The sequence below is a fragment of the Hyla sarda genome, chromosome 3, assembly GCF_029499605.1.
Source record: "Hyla sarda isolate aHylSar1 chromosome 3, aHylSar1.hap1, whole genome shotgun sequence".
NCBI classification, from domain to species: Eukaryota; Metazoa; Chordata; class Amphibia; order Anura; family Hylidae; genus Hyla; species Hyla sarda.
Genome location: NC_079191.1, coordinates 197,347,711 through 197,372,536, shown reverse-complemented (window position 1 = coordinate 197,372,536; position 24,826 = coordinate 197,347,711). Strand labels below are relative to the sequence as shown.

At 40.8% G+C, this 24,826-nt stretch overlaps 1 long non-coding RNA gene across 1 annotated transcript in view; it reads left to right on the top strand.

Annotated features, from left to right (window-relative positions):
- The window catches only part of LOC130362002 (uncharacterized), a 403,353-nt gene that overhangs the window by 319,840 nt on the left and 58,687 nt on the right, over positions 1-24,826 (top strand). The window lies entirely within an intron of this gene.

The window sequence follows — 24,826 nt, the reverse complement described above, 5'->3', positions numbered from 1 at the left end:
GGAATGTAGGGCATATGAACAAGGGGTCTTCATAAGACTACTCCATTAATGAATAAATGGTGTCAACCAGCTAGTCCATGCTTGCCCTCTGTCTAATTATTTTTTTAAAGGAGTACACCGTTACTAGACATGTTATCCCCTATCCAAAGGATAGGGGACAACATGTCAGATCAAGTGTGTCCGGCCGATGGGGACCCACGAGTTCTTTGCAGCGGCACCCAGTCATCCGATGCATGGAGTGAACTCTGTGCTGGATGACTGACGAACAAAGCCGCCATGCTCCCTATATTCATGTCTATGGGAGGAGGCGTGATGGCTGTGTGCTAGCCGTCACACCCCCTCCCATAGACATCAGTGGAGAGGGCGTGGCGTGGCATCACAATTACAGAAGCTCCAGGCTTTTGAGGCCGTAATGCTGCAGCACCAGCCGAAAGATCGTGGGGGGGTCCCTGCAGCTGGAGCCCCCATGAGCAGACATGTTATATTATATGTTATGACATGTCTAAGGATGGAGTATCCCTTTAAGGGGTTTTGGGAAGTGGATAAAAGTCAACATACTAGTTGCACTATAGATGGTAAATACAATAAAGCTAAGGAACTTTTTAACTATACTTAAAAAAAAATTGTGGTAATCCTAACCACACCGACTGAGAAAAAAAGAAGCTTAAAATGGTAACTCTAAAAGTAAAAAAGGAACAAAATGAATTTTCATTCATATCCACCCAACACAGAAGACTGCAAAATCTCCTTAGGCAAAAGTCTAATAATTAGATTGCATTTATTGAAATGTAGCCAATCTTTCCTCTCTCGTCAGAATGCAATCATGCTCTCAATAATCATCACCAATGAGATCTCTTTCTGCTTCCAAATTTGGCTAACTTGTTCCATTCTATTTTTGCGTTTCTTTTTTTTTTTTTTTTAACAAAAAATGTTTCAATCAAGGTAATAATTGGGAGCCTTAGAACTGACGTGTTGCTTAATGTTCTAACTTCAATGGTATCATTTCATGAATCATTGTAAATTATCCTGCAAAACTTTACATAAGACTTTTGGACAATAAACTATATGACTCTTTTATTATAAAGTAGACATAAAATATGTGCTTCCTGAACATCCTGAGAGGGCTACACTAATATTCTCAACTGTGTTGCTATCGAAAAGAAAAAAGTATAAATTTAGGCATCTTCTGGAAACAAAAGAATACAGGTGCATGTCTAGAAATAGATATGGTTGTAAAACAATAATAATAAAAAAAAGTTATGACCTGTTCATTTTGGTCCATTTTACAGTAAATGTGTTACCTAGATTTGTTTTACTGTTTAGACAGATACTGATAAATGTTCTTTTTTTCTAATCTGTTTCTATTTTCAGATTGTATTTCATTTTTAGTACATTATTATTTTCTGGCCTGAGCTGTTTTTCACATTTTGCTTTACAACTAGCCCCATGGACATAGGAACCATAGTCTGGAGCAAACCATATTCATTTATATGGAAAAGGTTTCTAGGCATGCTCTTTGACCTGTGCGGATGTCTTTGTATAGGAAGGGAGAGGCAGGGCTTTTCTGGCCAGAATTAAAACTGCACAATTTAATAAACATTCTTTAATATAGATAGTATAATGGTAAAAAAAAGTAAAAAAAAAAAAAAAACATTACCAACGACTAAAAAAATATATATATATTTAAGATAAAAAAAGTTGATCTAAATAATAGCTCATTTTCTTAAATAGCTCATTTATTTTATTTGACTATGCTACAGGGGCTGTAAAATTAGTGTAGTTCATAATATAGTGTCTGTACCTGTGTGTGATGGTTTTCTCACAATTCTTCTGTGATTTTCACTCCAATTTTTATTTGTATCAGCATACAAAATGACTGTTGTCTCAGATTTTTCCCAGGTTGCAATGCGGCCGAGACCTGACTCACTAGTCAGCTGAAGACAGGGAGCTTCAATGCATGGAGCAATCACTTGGTGGGAGATAGATCAATCTGCAACTAATTCAACAGCTGTAGGCACCCTGATTGAAAACCACAGGTCTTTTGAATGGATGCAGCTCATTTATGTTTCAATGGTGAGGTGGCTGATGTGTGGGAGTGAGAAAAATTGAATTGTGGGATTTGTAGTAAAAAAAAAGAAAAGTAAAACAGGAAATACCAGTTCACAAAAAGCTAGCCACAGTATTATGGTAATCTCACAACATAGCCATTTAGCCCCAAGACAAGATCCTTCCTAAATATGTCCATTACTGCCTGCCAGGTACGTACTAAAATCACCTTTTGGTGGATAACCCCTTTAAGACACATTCCACAAGAACCAGGATGATTTTCTTTAATGGGAACTTCATGCACTATTGAGTACAGTAAAATAAATATCTGACTACATTGTAGCATTCCTTATATAGGAATAGTGATGAGCGGCATAGGCCAAATTCGAATTCGCTATATTTCGCGAATATATGGACAAATATTCGTCATATATTCCCAAAATTCTCATATTCATTATCTTCGCTTTATTTTATTTTTTTACACATATGTGGCAAATTTATGCGCATATGCGCGAATATTGAGCCCTCTCTTCTTTAATGGTATAGGGAACTAATGGGCTAGTGCAGTGGTCTCCAACCTGCGGACCTCCAGATGTTGCAAAACTACAACTCCCAGCATGCCCGGACAGCCATTGGCTGTCCGGGCATGCTGGAGTTGTAGTTTTGCAACATCTGGAGGTCCGCAGGTTGGAGACCACTGCACTAGTGCATTAACTCTGTGACTTTTTGCCCATTGAAACTAATAGGCCCATTGTGGTCTATGGGGATCTCACAGTATGTGAAACTTTAAGATAAGCAAGAAGGTCCAGTGGCAGTACAATGGATAGGAGCCCCTGGTGGTGGTTCAAGTCCCGGGGTGTTACAGTGTTGTGATTAAACTTTACTTTCCTGGAAAAGCTGCTGAGTTGCCCATAGCAACCAATCAGATTAATTTTTCACAAGGCCTCTGCAAAATAAAATAAGCGATCTGATTGGTTGCTATGGGCAACTGGACAACTTTTCCTCTGGACAGGTTTTGATAAATCTCCCTCTATGGGGGAGATTTATCAAAACCTGTCCAGAGGAAAAGTTGCCAAGTTGCCCATAGCAACCAATCAGCTTGCTTCTTTCATTTTTAACAAGGCCTCTGCAAAATGAAAGAAGCGATCTGATTGGTTGCTGTGGGCAACTGGGTAACTCTTCCTTTGCACAGGTTTTGATAAATCTCCCCTTATGTTCCTTAACCTCGCATTAATTCATTCATACCCAGCCTTACACATTACAACCAGTTTCAATAAACCCCAATACCCATATTTGGTACCCCATTAACCTAGTTCCCATGGTTCAAACACTCAGTTAATTGCCAATTGACCTAGTTCCCATGGTTCAAAGGCTTTCTTAATTACCAATTGACCTACATTTACATCACGAGTAAAAATGTTAAACCACTGTTACACACAGGACTCGAACCACCACCAGGGTCTCCCATCTACTGTCCTGCCAGGACCTTCCTGGTTATCTTACAGTTTTACATACCGTGAGATCCCCATAGACCACAATGGGCCTATTAGTTACAGAGTCACAGAGTTAACGTACTAGTGCAGTGGTCTCCAACCTGCAGATCTCCAGATGTTGCAAAACTACAACTCTCAGCATGCACGGACAGCCAACGGCCGTCTGGGCATGCAGGGAGTTGTAGTTTTGCCACATCTGGAGGTCTGCGGGTTGGAGACCACTGCACTAGCCCATTAGTTCCCTATACCATTAAAGAAGAGAGGGCTCAATATTCGTGAATATGCGCATATGCGAACAGCAGAGAGGGATGCAGTGATCACTGTGATGTGTACTGTGAAAAAAAAGCGAATATTCGTAATTGCAAATATATAGTGCTGTATTCGCAATATTCGCGAATTCGCGAATATGCGATACTCGCGATAAAAATTTGAATTGCAAATATTCGCGAGCAACACTATATAGGAATTCTACAAGACCTTGAGTCAATGGTATATGGAAACATGTAGACCACCCATCTCTTTAACACTGATGCTTGGGGATAAAAAACAACTATATAGGTGTAACATTTTTGATGGCATAGAATTTTTGTTGCAATATCAAGATTCTGTAGGGGTTAATTTAATGGGGTAGTCCAGGAAGCAGAAAAGGTCCTACCTGCTCCAAATCTGCTCCCTGGTTGTCTCAAAAATATGCTGTTCACATCGGTAACACCATGCAGCTCTTGGGCATTGTGAGTGGGCAGGGTTTTGCCCACACATGATGATCAGGACAAGCACCTGTCCCCTCCCATCTGCCCTTAAAGGGGTACTCTGCTGCTCAGCGTTTGGAACAAAATGTTCCGAACGCTTAGAGCCGTCGCCAAGGGGCCCCCGCCCCCTCAATGCAAGTCTATGGGAGGGGGCGTGACAGCCACCACGCCCCCTCCCACAGACTTGCATTGAGGGGATGGGGCTATGATGTCACAAGCTCTCAGCGCTGGCTCTAAGCATTCGCATCATTTTGCTCCAAACACTGAGCAGCGGAGTACCCCTTTAAGGACACAGCCCATTTTTTACCCCGGACAAAGAAAAATTTGCCTTTTAGTTTTTCCTCCTTGCCCTTTATTTTTCCCCATCCAAAAACCTATATTATGGTGCGTTTTGTGACCAATTATACTTCGTAATGACACTTTTCCTTTTGCCAGAAAATGTACAGCACAAATTATTTTTTTTATATATATAAATTATATATATATATATATATATATATATATATATATATAGATATATATATATATATGTGCAAAGTCCAGGAATCACAGCACCAATAGGTCTAGGATCTACATAAGCTGGTTTCTTTATTCACCCCAAAAATAGTATTTTTGGGGTGAATAAAGAAACCAGCTTATGAAGATCCTAGACCTATTGGTGCTGTGATTCCTGGACTTTGCACACATTAACACCAGGCTGGCTGCTGGGTGTTTCACATGCACGAAGGTTGGTCACCGGTGCTGTCTCACACCAACCCTTGTATATATATATATATATATATACTATTGGTGGTGGAGGGGCAATTCAGAAGAAAACCCCAATTTTGAAAATTTAGGGGGGAGGGAGGTTATGAAGTGCACATTAAAGAAGAACTGACAAGTTATCTCTATTCTGTGGGGCAATACGATTAAAATGATTTTTACATGCTTTTTTAAATAACTGCATTTAAAATAAAACTTTTTAAACATGTTTAAAATCTATGTATTCTGACCCATATAACTTTCTTATTTTTCCATATATAGGGCTGTATGAGGGCTCATTTTGATCTGTAGTTTTTATTGCTACCACCTTTGTGTATATTTGACTTTTCAAACACTTTTAATTGCATTTTTTCTGTGACCAAAAAGTATCAATTTTGGACTTTGGTATTTATTTACATGTACGCTATTCTCCGCACAGGATTAACATTATGTTTTAGTAATACCTACATTTCCACACACTGCAATTCCATATATTTATTTATTATTTATTTTTATTTTTTTGAGATTGGGAAAAGTTAGTGATTTTAATGTTTATTTGAGATGGGGCTTGTATGTGTTTTAAAAGACTTTTTAAAATTATTTTATGTGCATTTTTTAGGTCCTGATAGGGGACCTGTTAGATAGCAAACACTGAATAATGCTTTGTTATTGCATAGGATTACTCAGTGTTATCGGTGATCTACTAATAGAGCCTGTCTAAATAGGCTCTATCGGCAAATAACAGCTGGAATCAACAAAGAGTAGGTATGTGGGCATCAAAACCAATCGGACCAACGCATACATATTGATCACCATACTTAAGGGGTGAATGATGGACAATGGCGAGATTGCTGTTCTACAGCATTAACTGTAAATGCACGACCTCAGATAGATACGATCTATGTAAGTGTGCTTCCTGGTTTGTTAAAGAGTACCTGTCACCAAATTAACTTTTCTAAACTAACTCAGGCTATGTTCCCTAACTACTCCTACAAAAAATTGCAGAGCTTTAAAAAGCTCTGTATCTTACCTTTCTTCTAGCTCGCAAAGTGCAATCTCCCAGCAGGATAAAGTGGGCATTTCCCAGCAGGCATGAAATCACTGAAGCCTGCTGGGGGACCACTTCTTCCCTTACATCGTTGCAGTGCTGTGATGAATAAAAGACCTCAAGCTCTGTGCAACAGCTTTGAATCTGTGTATCTTTCAGTGAGGCTTTTTGCAGCTTTCAGTCTGTGCAGCTTTTAGTCTGTGCAGCTTTCCGTGAGGCTCTGTGCAGCTGTCAATCAAGCTCAGTGCAGAAAAACACTTCCTGAGTTTGGTCTCCTGCTATTACAAGCAGGAGACCAAAATCTGAGATTTTGACCTGACGAATGTGTTCTGGCCAAGAAGGGAGACCCCTGGGGGGCAGAAGTATACAACAGAAAACTTTTTTTTTTTTTTTTTTATGGAAGCCAATCACAAAAGTTATGTATTTGGCATAAGGAATAAAATATAAAAAATCGTGTTTAACGACAGTGCCCATTTAAGTTCCAGGACACCAGTATGTACATTTACATCCAATGTCCTTAAGGGTTTACATTTAGGTCACTTTGTTGGTTGGGTAGGGGAAGTCAACTAGAACTTCCTGGGTAAGAGTAGTCAAGTAATAACAATAGCTTTTATTATTGTGTATTTTGTTAGTATTTATTCTTAAAGCATTGCAATGGCCAAATCATCTGGCTCTTGAAGAGATAAAAATATATTCATGAACACTTGGCTGAGCTGAGCATTCCTGCATATTGAGGGATTGGGAGAGATAGTTGTCTCATTTCGCCCACAGCTCTGGTCAACTAGCTGCAGAATGAGCCTCCCCCACTGCAATGTCTGCTATAAGGCCATGTTCACACGTCGGAATTTCCGGGCCACATTCCGCATTGGAATTCTGCACGGAGATTCTGCTGCAGAAGTGTTCAGTTGAATTCAGTGGGATTCTGTTGCGCTGTGCACACGGCAGAACTTCCATGCAGGATGTTTCCGGCACGGAAATTCAATTTTTTGCGACAGCAGGAAAAATGAACGTGTTCATTCTTTCTGCGAATTCTTCACGGAATGCTTAGCCATCTATGAGACTGTGCATTCCCGTGCGCTATTAGCGCCTACATAACCCGCAGTTTTTGGAATGTCCGAGGATTTTCCGAGTGGACATTCGACGTGTAAAAATAGCCTTAGGGACCAGGAATGCACAAGAGTTTCACTCCTTTGTACTACTGTTGTCAGATACAAATTGAAGAAATGTTCCGTTGGGGTCTCTGCAAGATTTTTACAACACTGTTTGGGAACATGAAAAATAACATGCACTCCGGAATTATTTCTTGTTTCCTTTAATCATCTTTAAGAACAATGTTCCTTTAATCATCCATAAAAAGATCTGTTTGCAACGTTAAAGCAAAACTACTGGTTCAAATTATCAGAGATTGATATTAGTCTGAAATGCACCATAAAATGCAGCCTAATTGAGCTATGTGTCTATTGCTGGCTTGGTTATTCTGTTAACACAGTGTTACCCAACCAGGGTGCCTCCAGCTGTTGCAAAACTACAACCCCCAGCATGCCCAGACAGCCAAAGGCTGTCTGGGCATGCTGGGAGGTGTAGTTTTACAACAGCTGGAGACACCCTGGTTTGGAAACACTGTGTATAAATATTGAACAGTAACACTGGTATAAGGCTAAGTGTCTACTTGTTTTTTTGTCTTGCGTTTTTTGGTTTGAAAAAAAATGCAAGAAAAAAACGCCTGAAAAAAATGCCAGTGCAATTTCCTGCTTCTGGACTTTTTTCTGGCGTTTTTCATTTGTGTGGAAATTGCATTTTTTGGCCCCTTTGGCGTTTTTTTTTTTTTGGTACGCAAAGGATGTAGTAGTGATGGAAAAAATATATTTAACAAAATTTGTTTTTTTTTTATAACGAAATTCTAAGTGTGTGTGTGTTTCACTTGTTTTTTTCTCTTTTCTGACATTTTTAGGTAGTACTACTACTCCCAGCATGGAATAGACTGTCCCATGATGAAAGTAGTAGTACCTGTACTAATAGACAGATCGCCCAATGCGATCGTCCATAATATAGCAGAGATGCAGAGTGGCTCTATACAGCGCTCGCATCTCTGCACTATACTCCAGCCAGTGATGTGAATAGAACAGCACTCATTCATATTTTCTGCCTAGAGTGGGGATTGGCCGGATGGCTGCAGCCAATCACAGCTCTCAGAGGGAAATATGTAATGAGTGATGTTCTATTCACATCACTGGTCGGGGTATAGTGCAGAGATGCGAGCGCTGTATAGAGCCGCTCTGAATCTCTTCAATGGATAGGATGATCACAGCGGATGTCAGGAGTGATACCCGCTGTGATCTGTCCTTGATTGCAGGTACTACTACTACCAACATGGAGCACAATCTGCTCCATGTTGGGGGCTGTAGTACCTGCAGTTAAGGAAAGATCACAGCGGATGTCACTCCTGACACCCGCAGTGATCCTCCTGTATAATGTATAGATGCGGCAGGCCGCTCTTCTATGGTCCCCTGCACTGACGGACGTATATATACACCTATTCATATTTCACACAGAGAGTTTTGATTGGCTGGAACCATCTGGCCAATCACAGGTCTCTGCGGGTAATATGAATATGTGTATATATACGGCAGTGCAGGGGACCATTGAAGAGTGGCCGGCCACAGCTATACATTATACAGGAGGATCGCAACGGGACTGGGGCGATCTGTCAATTAGTACAGGTACTACTACTCCCATCATGGAACAGTGTGTGTTCCATTCTGGGAGTAGTAGTACCACCTAAAAAATTAAGAATAAAAAGTGAAAAACACACACACTACATTTTTATTATTGTCGGCTAAATTTTTTGTGCCCTGCCCTCCCAAAAAAATTGATCCCTGTTTAAAAATGTATAAAAATGGTATTATAAAAAAGATAAATTTCGTTAAATACAATTTTTTTCATCAACAATGTATCTTTTGTATAATTTTTTTAAATGGTACCTGACAGAATTTTATTAAAAAAAGGTATCTCAATCACTTTTTTGGATCGCTAAAGTCCAAAAAAGAATAATAATCGCCTGCCAAAAACGCGAAAGTTAAAACCCACATGGCATTTTTTTTTTGGCGTTCTTTTACTTCCATAGACTTCTATGGGAGAAAAACGCCACAATTTTAGGGGAAAAAAACGCCAGTGGCTCAACATGCTGCAATTTTGCAAAACTGCCAAGGAGCTCAAAAATGCCACAAAAGAGTGAAAAAATGGCAAAAGGATTTAAAAAAATGCCAAACTGAAAAATGACAAGTGGATTTCTCATTGATTTACAGCGAACATCTGGCCGCAGCGTTTTTTGGCCGAAAAAATGCAATGCGTCAGAATTGGCGTTTTTCTTGTAGTTTCCCCCCCCCCCCCCCCCCCAAAAAAAAAAAAAAAAAATAGTAGGAACTTAGCCTAATAGCTTTATTATGTTTGATTGCTAATAGAATACAAGTAGCACTGATAAAGATTTATTTTTATTAGGTTTTCTTAATTCCAATCACAGATGTTTTAAAAATGAATGAATAAAACATGTTTAAACCTCTTCTACATATGTGTAGACATAGATACAGCACACTCTCATTACTGCAGTCCAATTACCATTTGCTGTTCATTTTACACCTGCAGGTGGCACTGTGTACACTTCAGAATTAAAACACGCATTGAACAGGCTGAATACAGCATGGAAGATGTCAGAGAAATCTTAAAGGGGTATACCTGTGGAAAATTTTTATTTTAAATCAACTGGTGCCAGAAAGTTATACGGATTTGTAAATTACTTCTATAAAATAAAATAAAAAATCTTAATCCTTCTAGTACTTATCAGCTGCTGTATGCTCCACAGGAAGTTCTTTTCCTTTTGAATTTTTTTTTCTGTCTGACCACAGTGCTCTCTGCTGACACATATGTCCATGTCAGGGACTGTCCAGAGCAGGAGAGATTTTCTATGGGGATTTTCTCCTGCAATGGATAGTTCCTGACATGGACAGAGGGGTCAGCAGAGAGCACTGTGGTCAGACAGAAAATAAATTAGAAAAGAAAAGTACCTTACAAGCAGTATTTTTTTCTCTTCTCAGCTTCTAACGGACACCTGACAGAAACCTAACAGACCCCATTGAAAGTCAAAAGGACCCATTAGGACCCGACAGTGTGTCCCAACCCGTTTAGAGTCTATTCAGTTTTTTTTTTGTGTGTGTGAAATGAGATAGACCACAATTCTGAAGTACTTAATCCGCATTGATGTTTTTCCAGACTTTCTAAACTGTGTATAAAGCTCTGGGGGGAGATTTCTTACTTTGGTTGGGTTCACATATGTCCGGCATTCGGCATAGGTGAATTCAGCCTAGATTCTCGACGCAACTGATGCCACAAATGATGACAAGTTGTCATCAGTTGTATTGCATCCAGAGTCCATTGTTCTTGGATGGCGGACAGGGGAATGCAGCAAGCTGTGTTCCCTTGTCCGGTGCCCTCCGACGTGTCCAACCATCCGGTGTTAAAATTGAGACGCTGGATGATTGTGAACTGTCCCATTGAAAAGAATGGGATCAGTTTTAGCACCAGTTTCCCTCCAATGCACACCGGCTGGGAACATATGTGAACCCAGTTTTATCTTTCTTTTTCTCTGTGCAGCCTTTGTTTGCAGGTACTACCCCCCCCCCCCCCCCCCATCTCCCTTCTTCCCCTTTCATAGACTTAAAGTATAACATTTGATGTGGATTTGTAGTGGAGATTTTCCTGCAAATTTTGGACTATCGTAGAACTTCTGCTGCATTTCTGACCAGTATGCATTTATAATTACTCATGTTATTTGACTAAAATATACACATAAATACAGTATACGACACAGTTGAGCAATAATTTATATATAACACCTTTTAGATTCTTTTTCTAATGCAAAAAGCATGTTCTACATTTAAATTAAATTTACATGATTTTTTTCTGTGTGCTGCATTGTTCTGAAGCTTATCCAGTCATGAATATATTGCTCATAGAAGAAAAGCGCAAATGAAAGGGATTTCAATCCATTTTAGGTGTTCAGTCATGTAGAAAATAATTGTAAAGCTGCCCTATTTACAGCATAAGTGGGAATAGCTTGTGCACAAGAAGACAGATAATGTTTCCAAAATGATGATTTGTCATTAGATGACAAGAAACACAACACATAAAGAAAACAACAGTCAACAACTGTAACAGAGCCAAGAACACCATCAGGAATAGAATATGCAAAATGACTGGTTGCGAACTGTGTCTAGGTAGATAGAGAGATTCTTGAGATTTGTTACTTTCACTATGAGATTCTTTACTTTTGTTACAAAAAATTGGTAGAAATATAAAACAAGTCTTGATTAAAAATATCCTAATATTTTGAGTATATAGCTCTGATGTCTCCATGGTTACAGACTACACACAATCTCTGTCTAGTCTGATCTTGCAGTAATATGTTCTTTGCCCCTGCCCCCTACTTACTAACGCTTAGATTAGGTGAATAAATCTTCAAATACATTATATTTATCACTCAGGCTGATCATTTAAAATGTTAATACTGTCTATTATAAGCTTACACCAACTTTTATCTTACTCCAAACCAGAATTGTGTGTAAAAATGTTGGTACGTTTTTAGAACATAAAGGCCCCCTTTTATAAAATAAAAAAAATTAAAAATCACACCCCTTTTTTCTTAGGCCACACCTCTTTAATCAAACCAAGTGGGAACTGTCTAAAAGGGTCTAAAACTCATAATAAATGTGGCACAAGTCATGTAAGGCCATGTTCAAGCGGACAAAATCAGTATGGCTTTTGAAGCCAAAACTATGTGGTATATTTATCAAAACCCGTACAGAGGAAAAGTTGCCCAGTTGCCCATAGCAACCAATCAGATTGCTTCTTTAAGAAGGCCTCTGCAAAATGAAAGAGGCAATCTGATTGGTTGCTATGGGCAACTGGGCAACTTTTCTTCTGCACAGGTTTTGATAAACCTCCCCCATGTGCATTTTTTTGGCACAACATTCATGCTGTTGTCATGTGAAAACTACCTCCTATTCATTTCTGCTCTACAGAAAAAAGGTGTATACAACTTTATATTATACTGCAAGAAAGTAAGAAATTAGACATAATAAAATGTCCTTTTGGAGCTAAGAATGTGCGCACATGCCTATTGTATATTTGCTTGATATATATATATATATATATATATATATATATATATATATATGAAGCAAAACACACTTTTTTGTGCATCTTTTTAACTTGTCACTTTTAACCCCTTAACGACAATGGATGTAAATGTATGTCATGGTGACGTGGTACTTAGCGCACCATGACGTACATTTATGCGCCACCATGTCTGCGAGCACCGAAGTGGTGCTCGAATCATGCCCGGCAGGTCCCGGCTGCTATCAGCAGCCAGGGACCCGCCGGTAATGGCGGACATCCGCAATCGCGCAGATGTCCACCATTAACCCCTCAGATGCCATGATCAATACTTTAAATGGATGATCGGATCGGCGGCAGCGCTGCCGCGGCGATCCGGTCATCCAGCATGGCGGCCGGAGGTCCCCTCACCTGGCTCCAGCCATCTCCCGGGGTCTTCTGCTCTGGTCTGAGATCGAGCAGACCAGAGCAGAAGATGACCGATAATACTGAGCAGTGCTATGTCCTATACATAGCACTGAAGAGTATTAGCAATCAACTGATTGCTATGAATAGTCCCCTATGGGGATATAAAAAGTGTAAAAAAAAAAAAAAGTGAAAAATCCCCTCCCCCAATAAAAAAGTAAAACGTCCGTTTTTTCCATTTTACCCCCAAAAAATCTTAAAAAAATAATAATGAATACACATATTTGGTATCGCCGCGTGCGGAAAAGTCTGAACTATTAAAATATATTGTTAATTATCCCGTACGTTGAACGGCGTAAACGTAAAAAAAAAAAAAAAAGTCCAAAATTGCTGCTTTTTTGTCACATTTTATTCCCAAAAATATTTATAAAAAATGAATAAAAAGTAAAACCTAAGCAAAAGTGGTACTGATAAAAACTAAAGATCATGGTGCAAAAAATGAGCCCTCATATCGCCCCATATATGGAAAAAATGAGAAAGTTATAGGTGGTCAAAATAGGGCAATTTCAAACATACTAATTTTGTTAAAATGGTTTGAAATTTTTTTTAAGCGGTACAATTATAGAAAAGCATATAACATGGGTATCATTTTAATCATATTGACCCACAGAATAAAGAAAACATGTCATTTTTACCAGAAGGTGTACAGCGTGAAAACAAAACCTTCCAAAATTTGCTAAATTGCGATCGCGGTGATGCCCTGTATTAACCCTTCAGACTCAGCGATCAAAGCTGACTGCCGCGTCTGAAGTGAAAGTGAAAGTATCCCGGCTGCTCAGTGTCCGATCGACGAATGACTGCTCCGTGCCTGAGATCCAGGCAGGAGCAGTCAAGCGCCGATAACACTGATCACAGGCGTGTTAATACACGCCAGTGATCAGCATGAGAGATCAGCGTATGCAGTGTTATAGGTCCCTATGGGACCTATAACACTGCAAAAAAAAAAAAGTAAAAAAAAGTGTTAATAAATGTCATTTAACCCCTTCCCTAATAAAAGTTTGAATCATCCCCCTTTTCCCATAAAAAAAATAAAACAGTGTAAATAAAAAAAAAATTAAAAAAAACATATGTGGTATCGCCGCGTGTGTAAATGTCCGAACTATAAAAATATATCTAGGAAAAAGCAAATATGTAAAACCAGTCCTCAAGAACACTTTGGGTATATAGAATATAGTGAAGAGTAGATTAAAAGAAGAAGACAAAGGATATTGGATAAAAATAAATATTAATTTATTAATGTAAGTATATGAATTAATAACCAATCACTCTGCAGAGCCCTTGCAGGAGAGACTTGGAAAATATTGATAAAAATTTAAATAAAAATATGAGTAAATACAAATAAAAAATAAAATATAACATAAATGCACCAATTAATAAATAGATATTTTCATTAGTGTGCACTGGATGGTTAGCAATATGTCTCTTTCTATTGATGATCACAATTGTGTCCCAGGGTGTCCAATAGAAAAATCACAGTTCTGTAGGAAAAGAGTTCAAAGAGTGAATAAATGAATGAACTCCTGTGAAGATCTTATGAGTCTCATCAGTTACTGTAACAGATTTGTAGAAATGGCAACATTTGTAGCAGTTGTAGCAATTGTAGCAAATATAGCAGCAGTTGTGGCTACAGTAGCGATTAGAGCAGCAATTGTAGTGACTTTGTTGCAATCTTTGAATATGTAGTATCGGTCCATCACCACTCACCCTCCTTCTTGGCTGTTGGTGATCCCGGCAGGCAGCGATACTCACGGATAGTGTTCTCGGAAGATCACGAACCTCTGCAGACCGCGGTATCCTGTGAGTGGTGAAGGTTGTCTGTAATGCCGATCTGGATCGTAGTCTGGGTGAGTGGTTCTCCGGTTGGCTGTCGGTGTCCTGGACTAGCACGGAAAGACGTCCGGCCTGGGGAAGACGTGTCCAGGAACTTAGCTGTCCGGGGCTGTGAGTGAAAGACTGGAAGCAGCTGCGTGTCCGGATGATGCGCTAGCTGCGCGCGTGTTGCGGTGGTCCCAAATCTGTGGGCATCCAGCGGTTGCTAGCCACAATGGGTGGATATAGAGTCTTTAAAAGTGGTATACACTTGTATGATATGGTGTTTTGGATAGTCAGATGCGTTTCAAAGCCTGCGGGCCTTTTCTTCAGTGACAGATAAGATATATATGCCCAGCAGTGGTGTCTGTATTTGTAAGGTCTACATGCAATGATATAATGTTGATTTGGTAGCTACTAAGACATGGCGCCTGGCTAGTTTAGGTTTGATATAAGATCAGAAATGGATCCAATGAAAATAGGTATAGTAAAGGAGAGAGAAAATAAAAGAACAGGAAAAAAAAGATATATGATATTAAGAACAGAATGCAAAAATATAAGATAAAAAATGGGAAATACTTAGAGTGTTTATACGTAAGATTACATAAAGATGTCTGAAATAATGATGGGAGTAGAAAATATGTGCAATAATGAGACGGCAAATATGAATGAGATATATAGAGGTATTGTAGTATTTCAGAGGATGCGATATTATATAAATTAACTGTGTACATTATGATTCCACATACTAAGAGGAGTACATTAATAAAAAAAATGGTGAATGTAAAAAATAGATGTGGATATATCCTAAAATAGGATAAAGATAGCATTAAAAATAGCATAAAATATGGAATAAAAGTATAGAATATATTAAAAAAATATTCAAAAATGGGAATGTATAATGTAAACAAATATGATGGAGATATATTTATAACTAGAACCTGAAACAACATATATATGGGGGTATGTAAATATAGAATAGATATAAACATAAAATAGTATATAAGGGAAGGGGGGAAAAGGGTCTGTACAGGGAATAAAAGAGACGGGGAATTTTGATGTAGAGAATTCTTGGGGAGGCTCGTCCACAGGCGCTGTCACTGGGTCGATAGGCGACCAGTCAGTGATGGGTCATGGGGGCGAGCCGCACCACAAGATGGAATCAGAGGAACCCGAAGATTTTGAGTTCTGCATTGAGTCCTCTAGGCTTGATGGTGTCAAAATTGAAAATCTTCCTTGATTCTGCCTTAGACATTCTTCTGATGCAGTCACCACCACGCCAGCATTTTTCAACGTTTTGGATAGCCAAGAAAAACAGCTCTGACGGGTTCTGTTTGCAATGTTCTACAAAATGTGCTAACAGTGGGTGTGTTTTTAGACCTCTTTTTATGTTATAAATGTGTTCTGCCATACGTATTTTAAACTGTCTCTTCGTACAGCCTAAGTATTGTTTTTTACATGTGCACTGGATCAAATAGATGACCCCTTTGCTGTGACAAGTGAAGACACTCAGTGATTTTGTGAACGTGATTATTGGATGTGAATGAAATGTCGGTAATTTTTTTAGGGAAATTTGTGATTTTGCAGGCTGAACAGGTACCGCATCTGTGGAACCCCTTGCTTTGTAACCATGTGGATGGTGTTGCGGAACTGGTTGGTTGTCTCACTGTAGGGGCGACCTGAATGCCTCAGTTGGGGGCTTTTTTGTATACTATAGGTGGATGAGAGGGGATGTTTTGACCAATGACCTTATCCTTCATTAAAAAGTGGCAATTCTTTTTGATAATAGTTTACATTTTCTTGTAATCTTTATTGAAAGGTAAAATTAACTTAGGATCATCATTTTGTGATAAGATTTTAGTTTCTTTGGGAGGTAAAAAATGAAGATCTGTCTAAAATCCGAACTTGATTAAAAGATTTGTCTAAAATACTTTTTGGGTAGTTTTTCTTCAAGAATTTTTCAGTAAGGGCTTGAGTCTCTTCTTCAAATTTAGTGTGGGGCGTACAATTTCTTTTCAGTCTGCGGTACTGACCCGTAGGTACATTTAGAAGCCACCTGGGTAGGTGGCAACTATTAAAAAGAATAAAACTATTTTTGGCTACGGGTTTATGATACATACTGCAGTTCAATCTATCTGACTCTATAGTAATTAAAAGGTCTAAGAATTCTAAAGTACCTGTGCTTATGTGTGGGGTATTGTTTCTTCGATAAAAACCTCCAAAAAGCTTCTTGGACCTTTCCAGATAAAAACTATATCGTCGATATAGTGCCGCCATAGTACGAGATCCGAGCCAATTCTGGGAGAGATATATTGTTCTTCCCAGGAGGCCATAAACATATTTGCATAACTGGGTGCCAATCTTGTACCCATGGTGGTGCCGGTAGCTTGGAGATAAAATTAATTTTCAAAATAAAAATAGTTGTGAGTTAAAATATAATTTATGGCTTGAAGGATAAAATCAATTTGTTCTGGTAAAATATCCCCTTTCATTAAAAAATGTTGTACTGCTTTCAATCCATCAGTATGATTAATTATAGTATATAGGGAGCTAACGTCTAGTGAGACGAGGATATAATCAGCTTCCCATTTTATGTTTTCTAATATCTGGATTGCTTGAGTAGTATCTTTAAGGTAATATTGTGTTTTTTGTACTATGGGTTGGAGTAAACGATCAATCAGTTGGGAGAGGTTTGATGTGAGTGAATCGATGCCTGATATTATGGGGCGACCGGGGGGGGGGGGGTTGGGTTTTTTTTAATGAATTTTGGGGAGGCAGTAGAATACAGGTAGCCTCTCCTGTGTCCCCAAGATGAACTCATGCTCTTTTGCTGATAACATTTCAGATTCCAATGCTCTATCACATAATATTTTTAGTTCTTTGCTGAATTCTGCTGTAGGGTCTGATTTTAGTTTGGTATATGTTAGGGTATCTGCTAATTGACGGATGCATTCTTTATTGTACTGTTCTGTGTCTAAAATCACGATCCCGCCCCTTTATCCGCGGGGTGGATAGTGATGTTATTATCTTTTTGCAATTCTAAGATTGCTTGTTTTTCTTTAAAAGTTATATTGTTTTTTGTGTTGGTTTTGGTGTTTAGTTTTCTGAGATCTGTCTCTACTGCTTTTTTAAAAGTAAGAAGGTCAGGACCAATTTCGTGTTTGGGGTAAAATGTTGATTTTAAGGTGCAATTAGTGTGGGTGTATTTTGTATTGGAGGGGGTGGGGTTGGTGATGGGTTGTTTGATAAAATATTTTTTGAGGCATAGTTTTCTTATATATTTTTCGACACCAATATATGTGTCAAATTTGTTCAAAGGTTGACTTGGTGCGAATTTTAGGACCTTGTTTAGCAAATTCGTCTGGGTGTCAGTTAAAGGTTTTGTGCTTAAATTTACAATGTAGAAATTTCCTATGTGGTTTTTCCTATTTTCAGTGGTGGTTGTGTGGCTCTCTGTGATTCGTTTCTGTCTTCTTCTAGTCCTCTTTTTTTGGGGTGTTGGTGTATAGTGAGAGGCTGGGAGGGATTGGGTGAATCTCTGCTTGTATTGATTGTGTCTTGGGGTGATATGTCGCCGGATTGTATGGGTGTGAGTAACGTGTATTGGGTGGGTGACGTGTTGTGTTTGGTGTTCTTGGTGGGTAATGTGGCTGGTGTGAATATATGTTGTTACCGAGAAAACTAAATATTTTTGTAATATGGTTGTTTAACCACTTAGGGACAAAGGACGTACAGGTACTAAAGGACCAAGGGCGTACCTGTACACCCATGGGAATTCCAGTCCCTGCCGCTCATCGGGCGGGGACCAGACCAGGATGACTGCTGAAATCATTTAGCAGGCACCCCGTGAAAACTCCATTGGGGAGTCCTGAGACCGGCGATCTGCGGCCATTCCGGGTCTCCAGTTACCCAGAAAATAAGGATGATCGGGGCTGTCCAAGACACCCACAATCCCCCTGAAGGGATAGGAGTGAGGTAACAGGGGTGCCACACCTCCTATCCCTGCTTATGGTCGGTCAGAAGCGACCGACCAATAGCAGATCGGGCCGGGGGGGTTAAAGTTTGGTTCTCCGCTCTGCCCAACCACTGTAGTCCGGGCAGAGCAGGGGAACCGTGATGTGACTGGCGCCGGAGGTCTCTTACCGGCGGTGATCGGCGGCGGGCGGCAGAGGATGGCTATGAGGTGCGGCTCCCTGGTGCGGCAATCCTACGGAAGCCGATGAGTTGTTGCCTAGCAACATCTGGAGGGCTACAGTTTGGAGACCACTATACAGTGGTTTCTAAACTGTAGCCCTCCAAAAAGCAGTTTGCTGTGTGGGCATGCTGGGATTTATAGTCTTGCAACATCTGGATGGCCACAGTTTGGAGATCACTGTAGAGGCAGTGGCCTCTAAACTGTGGCCCTTCAGATCTTGCAAAATTACAACTCCCAACATGCACGAAAAGCAAACGGCTGTCTCGCCATGCTGGGAGTTGTAGTTGCGTACCTCCAGCTGTTGCATAACTACATCTCCCAGCATGCCCTTTATCGATCAGTAGATGCTGGGAGTTGTAGTTTTGCAACATCTGGAGGCTCACTGGTTGGAAAATACTGAGTTAGGTAACAGAATCTAACTGAAGGATTTCCAACCAGTGTGACTCCAGCTGTTGCAAAAGTACAACTCCCAGCATGCAAGGTCTGTCAGAACATGCTGGGAGTTGTAGTTCTGCAACAGCTAGAGGTTTGTCCCCCATGTGAATGTACAGGGTACACGGGCGGGAAACTCGCCGTAAACCCCCACCAAGTGCGAATATGCCCTAAAAACACTACACTACACTAACACATAATAAAGGGTAAAATGCTACATATACACCCCTTACACTGTCCCCCCCCCCAATAAAAATGAAAAATGTGTCGTGCAGCAGTGTTATTAAAACGGAGCCTCCAGCTGTTGCAAAACAACAACTCCCAGTATTTCCGGACAGCCAATGACTGTCCAGGCATGCTGGGAGTTTAGCAACAGCTGGAGGCACCCTGTTTGGTAATCACTGGCATAGAATACCCCTATGTCCACCCCTATGCAATCCCTAATCTAGTCCTCAAATGCGCATGGCGCTCTCTCACTTCAGAGCCCTGTCGTATTTCAAGGAAACAGTTTAGGGCAACATATGGGGTATTTCTGTACTCGGGAGCAATTGCGTTACAAATTTTGGGGGGCTTTTTCTCCTTTTACCCCTTATGAAAGGAAAAGTTGGGGTCTACCCCAACCTGTTAGTGTAAATTTTTTTTTTTAAATTTCACTAACATGCTGGTGTTGCCTCATACCGTATATACTCGAGTATAAGCCGAGTTTTTCAGCACGATTTTTCGTGCTGAAAACACCCCCCTCGGCTTATACTCGAGTGAACTCCCCCACCCGCAGTGGTCTTCAACCTGCGGACCTCCAGAGGTTTCAAAACTACAACTCCCAGCAAGCCCGGGCAGCCATCGGCTGTCCGGGCTTGCTGGGAGTTGTAGTATTGAAACCTCTGGAGGTTCGCAGGTTGAAGACCACTGCGGCCTTCGACATCATCCAGCCCCCTCTCACCCCCCTTTAGTTCTGTACAGTACTCACCTCCGCTCGGCGCTGGTCCGGTCCTGCAGGACTGTCCGGTGAGGAGGTGGTCCGGTGGGATAGTGGTTCCGGGCTGCTATCTTCACCGGGGAGGCCTCTTCTAAGCGCTTCGGGCCCGGCCTCAGAATTGTCACGTTGCCTTGACAACGATGCAGAGGTGCGTTCATTGCCAACGTACTTCTGCGTCATTGTCAAGGCAACGCCTCTATTCCGGGCCGGAAGCGCGGAGAAGAGGCGCCCCCGGTGAAGATAGCAGCCCGGAACCACTATCCCACCGGACCACCTCCTCTCCGGACAGTCCTGCAGGACCAGACCAGCGCCGAGCGGAGGTGAGTACTCAGAACTAAAGGGGGTGAGAGGGGGCTGGATGATGTCGAAGGCCGCAGTGGTCTTCAACCTGCGGACCTCCGGAGGTTTCAAAACTACAATTCCCAGCAAGCCCGGACAGCCGATGGCTGCCCGGGCTTGCTGGGAGTTGTAGTTTTGAAACCTCTGGAGGTCCGCAGGTTGAAGACCACTGAGGGCGAATGATGAGAAGAGGATGATGAAGGGGGGGGTGTGGGATGATGACAAGAGGATGATGAAGGGGGGGGTGTGGGATGATGACAAGAGGATGATGAAGGGGGGGGGGTGGGATGATGAAGGGGGGTGGGGATGATGAAGGGGGGTGTGTGGGATGATTACAAGGGGATGATGAAGGGGGGTGTGTGGGATGATGACAAGGGGATGATGAAGGGGGGATGTGTGGGATGATGACAAGGGGATGATGAAGGGGGGATGTGTGGGATGATGACAAGGGGATGATGAAGGGGGGATGTGTGGGATGATGACAAGGGAATGATGATGATGATGATGTTAATGACGGGTCTGGATGATGACAGGGGGGGATGATGTATTTCCCACCCTAGGCTTATACTCGAGTCAATAACTTTTCCTGGGATTTTGGGTTGAAATTTGGGGTCTCGGCTTATACTCGGGTCGGCTTATACTCGAGTATATACGGTACTTTTTATTTTCACAAGAGGTAAAAGTAAAAAAAGACCCCCAAAATTTGTAACGCAATTTCTCCTGAGTACGGAAATACCCCATATGTGGGTCTAAAATGCTCTGCGGACGCACAACATGGCTCAGGAGTGAGAGCGCACCATGTACATTTGAGGCCTAAATTGGTGATTTGCACAGGGGTGGCTGATTTTACAGCAGTTCTGACATAAACGCAAAAAAATAAATACCCACGTGTGACCCCCACGGAACGTAATAAGGGATATAATGAGCCTTAACACCCCACAGGTGTTTGACGAATTTTCGTCAAAGTTGGATGTGAAAATGAAAAAATAAAAATTTTCACTAAAATGCTGGTGTTACCCTCAATTTTTCATTTTCACAAGGGAAAATAGGAAAAAATCCCCCCAAAATTTGTAACCCCATTTCTTCTGAGTAAGAACATACCCCGTATGTGGATGTAAAGAGAAGGAGCGCCATTGGGCTTTTACAGAGAAAATGTGTCCAGAATTGAAGGCCACGTGTGTTTACAAAGCCTCCATGGTGCCTGTACAGTGGGGTGTAAATGCTCACTGCACCCCTTATTAAATTCTGTGAGGGGTGTAGTTTCCACTGTTCTGGCACCATGGGGGCTTTGTAAATGCACATTGTCCCTGACTTCCATTACAAACAAATTATCTCTCCAAAAGCTCAATGGCGCTCCTTCTCTTCTGAGCATTGTAGTGCGCCAGCAGAGCACTTGATGTCCACACATGGGGTATTTCCATACTCAGAAGAAATGGGGTTACAAATTTTGTGTAGCATTTTCTCCTATTACCCCTTGTAAAAATTGTACATTTGGGGGGAAAAATGGACTATAGTGAAAAAAAAAATTTCATTTACACATCCGATTTAACGAAAAGTCTCATTGGACCCCTTGTTACGTGCCTTGTTTCCAAAATAGTATGCCATGTGTTTTTTTTTTTTTTTTTTGCTGTTCTGGCACAAATGGGGCTTCCTAAATGCAACATACCCCCCAAAAAACATTTCAGCAAAATTCACTCTCCAAAATCCCATTGTCGCTCCTTCCCTTCTGAGCCCTCTAGAGCACTCACAGACCACTTTACATCCACATATGAGGTATTTCCTTACATGAGAGAAATTGGGTTACAATTTTATTTTATTTTTTCTCCTTTTACCCCTTGTAAAAATTCCAAAACTGGGTCTACAAGAACATGCGAGTGTAAAAAATGAAGATTTTAAATGTTCGCCTTCACTTTGCTGCTATTCCTGTGAAACACCTAAAGGGTTAACAAACTTTCTGAATGTCATTTTGAATACTTTTAGGGGTGAAGTTTCTATAATGGGGTCATTCATAGGGTATTTCTAATATGAAGGCCCTTCAAATCCACCTCAAAACTGAACTGGTCCCTGAAAAATTCTGATATTGAAAATTTCATTAAAAATTTTAAAATTTATGCTGAACTTTGAAGCCCTCTGATGTCTTCCAAAAGTAAAACATAAAACAAGAAAAAAAGGTGCTCCATGTGGAGGATCACACATGCTGGAATGAAGGGAAGTCGGAGGGGATACAGGTGGTCGCTTACCCAATCTGGTTGTGTACAGACATACACAACAATGGACAGCACGTAGTGAATAACAGAAGTATTAGGGTTCCCCTCTGCAGCCTCCCTGGTGAAACTGGGGAAACAAAGCACAACTTCGGAGGTAGCTGCCTTCGAAGTTGTGCTTTGTTTCCCAAAAGTAAAAACATGTCAACTTTATGATGTAAACATAAAGTAGACATATTGTATATGTGAATCAATAAAAAAATGTATTTAGTATGTCTATTTTCTTTACAAGCAGAGAGCTTCAAAGTTAGAAAAATGCAACACTTTCTAAATTTTCATTAAATGTGGGAATTTTTAACCAAGAAATGAGGCAAGTATCGACAAAAATTGACCACTATGTTAAAAAAGAATATGTCACGAAAAAACTATCTTGGAATCAAATTTATAAGTAAAAGTATCCCACAGTTATTAATGCTCAAAGTGACAGTGGTCAGATGTGCAAAAAGATGTTCTTGTCCATAAGGTGAAAATGGGCTTGGTCCTTAAGGGCTTAAAAGATTTTGATTAACTAATAAAGAAAATATCCTCTGAATATCCCACCACTAGGGGTCCTCATACCTACTTGGACACCAGTCCTGCAGCAGCATCAGCTTGTCTATGAGTCAAGAGATGACTTATGGACAAGGCTGCATGAGCAGACACACCAATCACCTCCCACCACCACAAGGGAGGGACACACCCCCTTCCCCTGAGAGGATTTCTAACACAGTGAGCTAATGAAAAATAGGTATTTTTTATAATAAATATAGGTGATAGAGGCATAAAAATGAGATACTTATTTGTGGAATCTGACAGGTATGTTTTAAGCATTGACCTAAGTAGGATGAACACCCCATCATAACACGTTCTGTAAAAAGCCTACAATGGAACTCATCTGATGCAACAAAACAAGATTCCACAAAAAATCCTGTATCTATGAGACGTTCACTCATTTTACCCCTTCCCGCAAATGGATGTATATATATGTCCATTTTTCCCATGACTTAATGCTAATGGACTAATATATACATCCATTTAGGATCATGGGCGGTGATCAGTGGCTGGGGCCGGCGATCACATATTGCTGGGCACCCGCCGCAGCTGTCAGGAGTGGAGCTGCGCTCCGATCCTGACAGTTAACCCCTTCAGTGCTGTGGTCAATGTGACTGCAGCACTGATCCCCGGTGATAGAGGGAGCTCACCCTGTTCACCAATGCCGTTGTCGCGACACCTTCGTGGGTCACTGTTGGTTGCTATGGTAGCAGGAGGTCAGATGATGACCTCCTGTCAGCTACGGAATCCTGTGAGATCCAGCCACAGGCTTGATCGCACTGGCTGTATTGTGTTTAGCTGATTAGGTCATACTGTGCTGTAGTACAAAAGTATTGCAGCATAGTATAACCTATAAAAGGTGAAAAAATTTAAATTAAAAGTTCTTCAATAAAAGTATGAAGTAAAAAAAAAAAAACCTTTCCCAATAAAATAAAAAAAAATATATATATACATATACATATTAGGTATTGCCACGTCCGTACTATAAAGCTATAATGTGTAACCGTCGACCTCTTTTGGTTGACACTACACGCATTAGCGCTCTCACTGAGCACTAATGCAGGGGCCCCGTTCAGGAGGTCCCAGGGGTCCCAGCTGTCGGACCCCCACGATCAAACACTTATCCCCTATCCTGTGGATAGGGGATAAGTGTAATAACACGGCAGTTGTCCATTAAAGAGAAGGTGGAAGATTTAGAAAATCACTCCAGGAGAAGCAACTTGTGCATCTTGGGACTGCCTGAGTCCATTATACCTTATCAAATATCTCAACTCTGTGCCAGGGAATTACCAAAAGCTCTAGGACTACCTGGATTTCATGTTGTTGAAAAGGCCCACAGAATTGGTCCTACCTTGCACTTGTCCTCCCAGTCGCCTGGTGATGAACCTAAACCCTGCCAGGTCATAGTCAAGTAACTGAGCTATGCTGACAAGGAGCTGATCTTACACACCTTCAAAAAAGCCAAATCCTCACTGATGCTCAGGGTTTATACTGTTTTTGGCTATAGCTGGATAGGGGGCGGCGGGTGGGATTTATTTGTTTGAGGGTAGCTAGTTAGAGGGAAGGTTTA